Source organism: Salvelinus sp. IW2-2015, unplaced genomic scaffold (genome assembly GCF_002910315.2).
Source record: "Salvelinus sp. IW2-2015 unplaced genomic scaffold, ASM291031v2 Un_scaffold3499, whole genome shotgun sequence".
NCBI classification, from domain to species: domain Eukaryota; kingdom Metazoa; phylum Chordata; class Actinopteri; order Salmoniformes; family Salmonidae; genus Salvelinus; species Salvelinus sp. IW2-2015.
The window spans coordinates 65,369-73,601 of record NW_019944779.1 but is presented as its reverse complement, the minus strand read 5'-3'; the positions used below and the strand labels follow the sequence as shown (position 1 = coordinate 73,601).

General features: G+C 36.4%; 1 protein-coding gene and 1 pseudogene across 1 annotated transcript in view; one reads left to right on the top strand and one right to left on the bottom strand.

Moving 5' to 3' along the window:
- LOC112075988 (interferon a3-like) overlaps positions 1-8,233 on the top strand; it is a gene marked incomplete at its 5' end in the record, with an annotated part of 26,197 nt that overhangs the window by 2,652 nt on the left and 15,312 nt on the right. The gene's annotated exons all lie outside the window — the stretch shown is intronic.
- LOC112075983 (interferon a3-like) lies at positions 4,617-6,073 on the bottom strand (annotated as a pseudogene).

The following is an 8,233-nucleotide window of genomic DNA, read 5'->3' as shown; positions in this document are numbered from 1 at the left end:
GCACAGATGTACTGATCATCCAGACTCATCTCAGAAGCTACGCCCTTACCAGTTTATAAAACATGAATACAATCATGTGGGACCCTGTCAGTCTATTTATTATATTTAAATCCATAAATTATTGTTTTTTATTTGAATAATTTATTATTTATATTTTGTATTTCCCTTTTGTACCTGTGATGAAATTAACTGTATTGCCGGTCTACTTGGAAAACCAGTGAAAAAATAATATGGAAAATGTGAATAAAAATTTATTTTGTATAAATTGTCCAAATTTCGTTCTTGTCTGAAACCAATGAGAGTGGATTTATAATATCTTATCTAACCATCAGAGGGGAGGCACATTAAACTTGTTTCTGATCAATCACATAATCATTTCTACTTTAAGTTTATGTATGCTTGTAGTTTTGTTTCTTTATGTTACTTTTTTTTACTCTGTTTTTGTACTTTGGGAGGGTTGCTGTTCTTTTTGTTTTTCCTGTTTGTTTTTGTGTGGTAATCACGCTGTGGCAGTGGGCTGAAGGGGGTGGGGAGATCTGGGTGAGGAGTAGAGGATAATCTGGGGCACCAGGAACTTTTAGCTCCCATTGTGGATGTTCATTTATAAAGTCTGTCCAATGTATTAGACACCTGTATGTCTTACTACGATTGGAGGAGAAATAAGAAAAAAGACATGATAAGACAAAATGGAAAAAGAGACAAAAAACAAGCAATACTTTTAATGCATAATAGTTTAGTCCCCTGAACGAGGCAGGGTGCTGGTGGGCAGAAAATAAAAACAAATAATTGATATAGCTTAGTCATATATATAGAACTTTTAAGTGGTATCATGGGGATCCTCCTAATAATTCTCAATGGATAAATTAAGTCAATTGTTGTATAACATTAGACAATAGTGTGTATTATATAGGCCAATGTGGCAGTACACAGTCCTTTCATAAGATAAGATAAGTTATTGTAGATATACTGTGTATCCATTACTATAATGGTATTAGGTTATATGAGGTTATTATTTAACATCTAGAATGGTGTGTATGCGTGTTTACGTAGTATGGTATAATACTCAGAGCCCCACCTGTTTCATGCCCCACTTGTTTAGCAAGAAATATAGTTTGTTGTTGTTGCCTGTTTTGCATGTCATTTTGGTATTAATACGTGTCACATATCAGTTTGCAAACAATGTTTAAAAAATCTTTGAGTTAATGAAGCTGCATACCAACATGGTCTCTTGAGTAAGGCAGCTCCAAGATGCAGGTGTTTCAGCCTAGCTCGGTGCTTTCTGTGGTGGTGGGGCAGCCATRGGAAAATGCAGAGCATAGGGGTTGGTAATAATCTCTAGTTGCGCCGTGATTGTCTCAGTYTTCTGTCACTCATGGGGACACTACGTCACCAAAAAAATCTATGTGGAGAGCTCGAGAATTTAAMCCCCTTGGGTGTTTAAGAATATTTTGATGAGGAATACACATCGCAGAGGATGAGAGGACAAGAAAATAGAGTTCTAATGGTCAATAGCGAATTGTAAATAGGAGTTGGCTTTCAGTTCAACATCTGTTCAAAATCTGTGGAATGCCACTCCTAAACTCAGAGCGACGTGTGCTACGTGTGCCACGTTGTCATTGGTCTGTACATTGAGTCGGGGGCAGGATTTGGGCATTGGCCAAGTTGTACTGCAAGGACTTCTGATTGGTCAACCTCCAGGCTAGGGTGGAGGGGTTATACATGGCATCCTGTTTCTTTGTTCGGTGGGGAAAAGCTGAGGACAGGGGAGACTGAACATCTGAACATCTACCTTCCAGCATAACATCTTGATTTGTCCTCTCTGAATTAACAACATTTTCCCCCCCTGATTTGCTTTGGATATTGTGTTATTGAAGAATAACGTACATTGCTAACAGGTGCTGCCATAGAGTTACATTAGCTGTGCCCATCCAAGAAGGCTCAAGGTCATTGGCCACAGATAAAATGATGTCAAATCATGTTATATCTTCCGTAGCTTTGATTGGACTGATCAAGTCAACGTCCAGCTTTCAAAATCTTATCTCGCAAGCTAGACAAGCAGTCATCATCATGACTCACGTTGACAATCTACTGTCAAATCCTTTTCAAGCCTTGTCATAGGAAGAGATATTTTAGATAAAACATATAAGTGCTCATCAGCCATTAGACAACAGCATTACACAACAAGTTTGAAATTGCAAATTCAAATATAAGTGGTTTGGAAGGAATCAATAGCTAATTTCAAATAACCAGCCTGCTATTCAGTAGACTTGTGTGTGGTCTGGGTTTAAGGGTCTCTTTCCAAGATTAAAAGGATAAACTTTCAACACCAAGGGCCAGAAAAGGTTGAATACATTGTCCAATTCAGCATGACTTTTGCTACGTTCAAAACAACTGGAAACTCGGAACTGGGAAATCTCAGACTTCAGTGAGTTCAAACAACTGGGAATTCTGGAAAAAAAACTATCTCCGACAGGAAAATACGTTTTGAACAGTCATCCAACTCGGGAATTCCAAGTCGGGCTCTCTAGAGTTCCGACCTGAAGATTACTGACATCATGATTCGACCAGTTATTTTTTCTTGAGTTCCCAGTTGTCTTGGAAGCACCATAAATCCAGAGAACGCCAAACTTTGATGACAAAGTTTGATGACAAGATGTGCCCAAAGGATGGACTTCAGCGCCTCCTTCCTGTTCAAGTGAGCATAGCACAACAAGCTGAGTTCAAAATTTTATTGCATGCTGCTGCATAAATTATGTAATATGCCAGGGCGATAGGTATACTCTAGCTAAGAATGTAATACTAAAAGTATGTTGTGTAGTAAGCTGTTAGTAGCCCTATGCCTCACCCTAATAAGTTGGTCTGTTTCCCCTAATAACTTAGCCTACTGTTCTGACTTGGTGGTGCATATGTAGTCTATATCCTGTTGTAGAGAAACTTAATCATCAAATATTGTAAGAGCTTTCAATGTCTGCTTACATGCCCCCTTTTTTATCCTATGGTTCTGACTTGGTGTACAGGGAGAATACTGTAAGAACGGGCCATGTTCTGAATTCTGTCACTGTACATTCAAAAGTGCTGAACAATTAGTTATTTTGACAACGTCCCTCCTAGCTCGCTCATGAATGTCTTCATCAGAATTATGGATTGCCTCTTCTCTACTCAATGTCCCCTTATGCCGTAGTTTGTACATCTCAATTATCAGTAGAAATCACATTTGTTTAAGCAAGTCAGCCATATTAGCTATGTTTTTATTAAGACAGAAACGATGCTGAATGAACTGTTTCCCTGCCAGACAAGGCTCCGCTGATAGCCAGGTGTAGCAGTGGTAATGATTCACTCCATGGTGCTGAAAAGAAAGCTCTGCTGTTGGGACAGCTTTATGTAGGCCCTAACAGTTTGTGGGGTCCGTTTGTCACCACTATAGTGCAATTATTGTACTGTTTAGTGTCATGTTGTATTGGTTTTGCTGACATGCATAAACATTTTTGGGGGAGTTTGACCCACCAAGATTTAGATGCTAAAAGCCGACCATCATGATTACCAGTTCGACATGGTGGAGTGTTCCATGTTGCACATATATGATTGGATGAACATGGAAGGACGCTCATCTAAAAATCATAAATAAGCACAACATCAAACTTATTCAGGATTTGGTGAGGGGGCTGACTTAAACCATTGATGATTGTGTCCGAGCACGAAATGTAGGCTAATTTCTCAATCTGTAAACCATACKATTTTTAAAAAATACTTAAAGGGGTCGTTTTCAGGGGCAGTGCTTGCAAGACAACGTGTACATCAACATTTAACATTCATTTCTTATTTGAAGACACCCATTATCAACAGGTAGGTTAAGTCTGAAACTTTTAACACTTTTTTGGTTACTACATGATTCCATATGTGTTATTTCATAGTGTCGATGTCTTCACTATTATTCTACAATGTAGAAAATAGTTCAAATAAAGAAAACCCCGGAGGTGTGTCCAAACTTTTGACTTGTACTGTATATATATATATATATATATATATATATATATATGTATATGTATACCCCGGACTCCGACATTGCTCCTCCTAATATTTCCATGTTTCTTATGTCCAATCTTTTACGTTTAGATTTGTGTGTATTGTTGTGTATTGTTAGATATTTCTTCAATGGTAGAGCTAGGACCACAAGCATTTCGCTGCACCCATTAAAACATCTGCTAAATATGTTTATGCGATAAATTACAATTTATTTGATTAAAATAGATTATTGTTGTAAAAAATGTATATGAAGATACGTTTGAAGAAATGTGTAAAATAATTTATTTCATTATAATATATTTCATTATTACAATAACAAACATTTCCTATAAGGTGGCAATAATAAATACAGTATGCAATGGCCTTCATAAATACAAAAATAAATGTACGAAAACATTGTTATATGAGTAAATTGTATAGCCTAAGTCAATCACATAATTATTCATTATAAAAAATGATTTACTCCACACAGTTGTGAATACATTACTACACTATAGATAAATACGTTCAAAACAAATAAAAAAACTTGTAAATAAATAGATGAATAAATAGATATATAAATAAATAATATCTACACAACACACACATAACGCTCATTGGCTACTTAATGTTGTGTCTAGTCTTTGTAGGTGTGCCAGCACCACTGTCCTTACGTCTTCCCAGCCGCTTGCGCTGTAATCCTGCATAAATGAAATACACTTGTTGAGATTTGAGAGTAGACACATGTTGTATCATCACATAAATACATCCAGATTTGGTGAATGTACTCTCTTTGTAAGACAAATGGATCAACCTACCTCGCGTTTCAAGTAATTCTTKAGGAACTTGAAGTGAAGGCTCATCTTTTTGTTCACTCTTTTGACAGATTTTYATTGTCTAGTTTTCATAGCCTTTACCTGTTAGAACAAAATACAAATATTTCATTTAATATTATGATTTGATTAACATGAAGCCACTTATATTATAATCTAGTAGGATAGTATAATGTTTTCCTTTTGCATTAATGTTAAGGGCGAAAATCACAAATGACATACGCATTGGTCCAGCTCCGAGGTCTGGCGYTAGAGGTCATTCATAAACTTGTCAACTCCTTTCTGGTCCCAGGCGGTGGACTCATATTTACCACTGCTGTACAATTTCTTTATAGCGTTCAGAGTATGCGAAATGAAGACCATCTGTTCGTCAGCCTAGAAGCAGAGTGAATTGTATTAGTATATTCCTTATAAATTGAGGGCTAATATCAGAAAATTATAGCAAATTGCATATTCGTTATAACCTAACTATATACAGTGCATTCGGGAAGTACTCAGAACCCTTCYCTATCTGCACATTTTGTTACTTTTCAGCCTTATTTTAAAATGGATTCATTCAAAAATCATCATCAATCTACACACAATAACCCATAATGACCAAGTCAAAACAGGTTTTTAGACATTTTTGCTTATTTATTCAAAACAAAAAACTGTTTTTGCTTTATCATTACGGGGTATTGTGTGTAGATTGATGATGATTTTTTATTTATTTGTAATCAATTTTAGAAATGGTCTGTAACGTAACAAATTTTGGAAAAGGTGATGGGGTCTGAATACTTTACGAATTCAGTGTTTAATCCACTCTTAGAAAAAAAGATTATGGATAGAACAAAACCTTTTTTATGCATATTTATTACCTTGAAATTATTGACTTGTCTGTATTGTTTGTCAGGGAAAGTGATCTGAGGTTCTCGAGAGACTTCATGGCCCTGAGATGCCAAAAAATATAAACAAAATATTGCATTTTTATTACTGTACAAAAAGGAGTCAGGTAATTTAAATGAAACATAGCAGCTCATGAAATGTTTAAAAGATGACAAGAGCTCAATGACCAGGAACAAGTGAATAAACATTTCCCTATATCCTACCATTTTCTGAAGCATCGTTATGGTGTTGTTGCTGAACACTTGGAACATGCTCGGAGACCGAGGAAGTGTCTTCATCCACGTGCATCCGATGGTTTTATTCCAGGTGCAAATCGTCATGACCAAGCACATCCAAAAGCTGATTGAACCCATTTTAGCGTCGGTCTGCTGTAGTTCTCGGTCTGTCCGCAATCAAGGTTGATGCCCTTCCGAAAGATAGCCTACTTCGTATAATTATAATTCCGACAAAAGTAAGTTTTCCGCAACGGATAAAGAGATAAAGTGTTCTTCCTGACTGATCAATTTATCGAAAACCCGAGTTCTGTCATGCTCCAACCTGTGTCGATCCTTTATACTAAGAGTCTGCAAGGTATTCCAAAAGTGAAAAGTGGAAGTTCCCTTACACTTTCATACCTGAGTGTTGTTTTACGTCTGGAGAAAATGCAGGGAAAGGACAGGTGCATCTCTCAAAAAATTGTTACATGTTGAGTTATTTGCTATTTTATCATGAAATATTGGCCTTTCAACCAGGATTTTTTTTTATTAAAAAAATAAACATGTGAATCCATCGGACTATGGCCTAAAAAAATATCACCATATAGAACAAATTTAGTTTGGCCTTTCACTTCGAAAACCACAGTATTTAATGGTTGAAAACGCAACACCTTTTCATTTGCGCACAGAAACTATGGTGTCAACTACGTTGTAATCACCTGCTTAAAGGGTAATTGTGGTTTGTGGACCTCAACTGCCTATTTAAAGATATGGAGCAACCTTGTATGGGTTTTATGAATTACACATTCAACATGACTTTATAACGTTTTGGAAACAGGTTTGGGTGGTCTGAAATATTTTGGTAGACCCCCTTCTATATGCTCCCGGTTTTCAAAATTAGACACTGGAGCCTAGCAATACCGCTTACCTTGGCATTAGTGCTTACATTTGAGCCTATATTTCGGATGGTTTTGAATCTGGGCCTATATGCACTTGTGAGTAAAATATAAGTCTATCACGTAGATTATTTGTTAAAGTATTCCATATTCGTGTTTTTATTGGACTTTTATTGAACTTTTATCCAGATATGTGAGTTGATGTTACCTCTGAATCTATTATCTTTCCACTATAGAGACTGAAGAGTAACAGCATAGTTAGCGATTGCTATACTCCATTGAACTAACATTCAGAATGTGGAGATATAATTATGTTGCATGATATCCAGTAAATGTGTACTTGATAGAATTAATAACTATCTGAATCAACATTGTTTTACAGTGGTATGATGATGTCATAAAGGGCGGGAAAGTATGGCTGGAATTCAGAGTATTGTAAAGGAGTTCATTGTTTTTCATTGAAGATGATGTTGATATGCAATTGTTAGTAGGAATCATTTCTCATTAASGAAAACATTTAAACGAAAAAGTCGTTGTATTTCAAGGTTGCATCACACCACAGAATTTTACAAAATTAATAGCACAATTTCAACCAATGTAAGGCGTGTTTGTATCTTRATTTAAATACTATAACCTACATGGAAAGTATTTGTAACACGGAMAAATAACATAAACATATAAATTAAGCTTKCAAAMGSCACATTTCAGTTTCTTCAACAAAATTACACGTTTTTTCRTGGCATTTTTGATTTCTTGTAAAAATCCCTCAGSATGCTCCCCATTTCAGCTCTCACGACCTCCCATGAGCACAAGCTGAAACGCTGAAATGAAAAACGACAAACAAATATGTTTTAGGTGAAAAGAGTACATTATACACCATAGYWATAGGCTAGGCCCACTCCARCCCTCTCAATACAATGCAACCTATGAGATGCTTTACCTCACGTGAAAGAAAGTCGTCCAGCTGTTTGAAGAAGTCCTTAACCATATCACCAYTTGGAAGGTTTTGACGCAGACSCATGTCTCTGACCTSKAATAGTAAAAAACAAACAACATTAATATCAATATCCATGTGATTACATGAATAATAACAATATACCTAATCATAATTGTGTAACAAGTTACAGTTKACAAATGAAACATAACCAAGAACGTACACATTCCGAATAGGTCATTTGTTGTCGAGCAAGAAGGTCTTGGAGATCCCTGAGTTTGATGGAATTCCATTTCACAAGAGTTYGGTTTTGTTGMAAGAGCTCGCTGGCTAGTTGAAACGCAAGTCTCAGTGTCCAAAYCTTTTCCCCCTCCTGTAATCASAATAACACCCCGTGTAACCATGCAATTGAACTAGACTAACACAGAAATTGTAGACACTCATGATCTCCTGAGCATCACCTCTATTGAAAGGGTTGGACGTTGGACC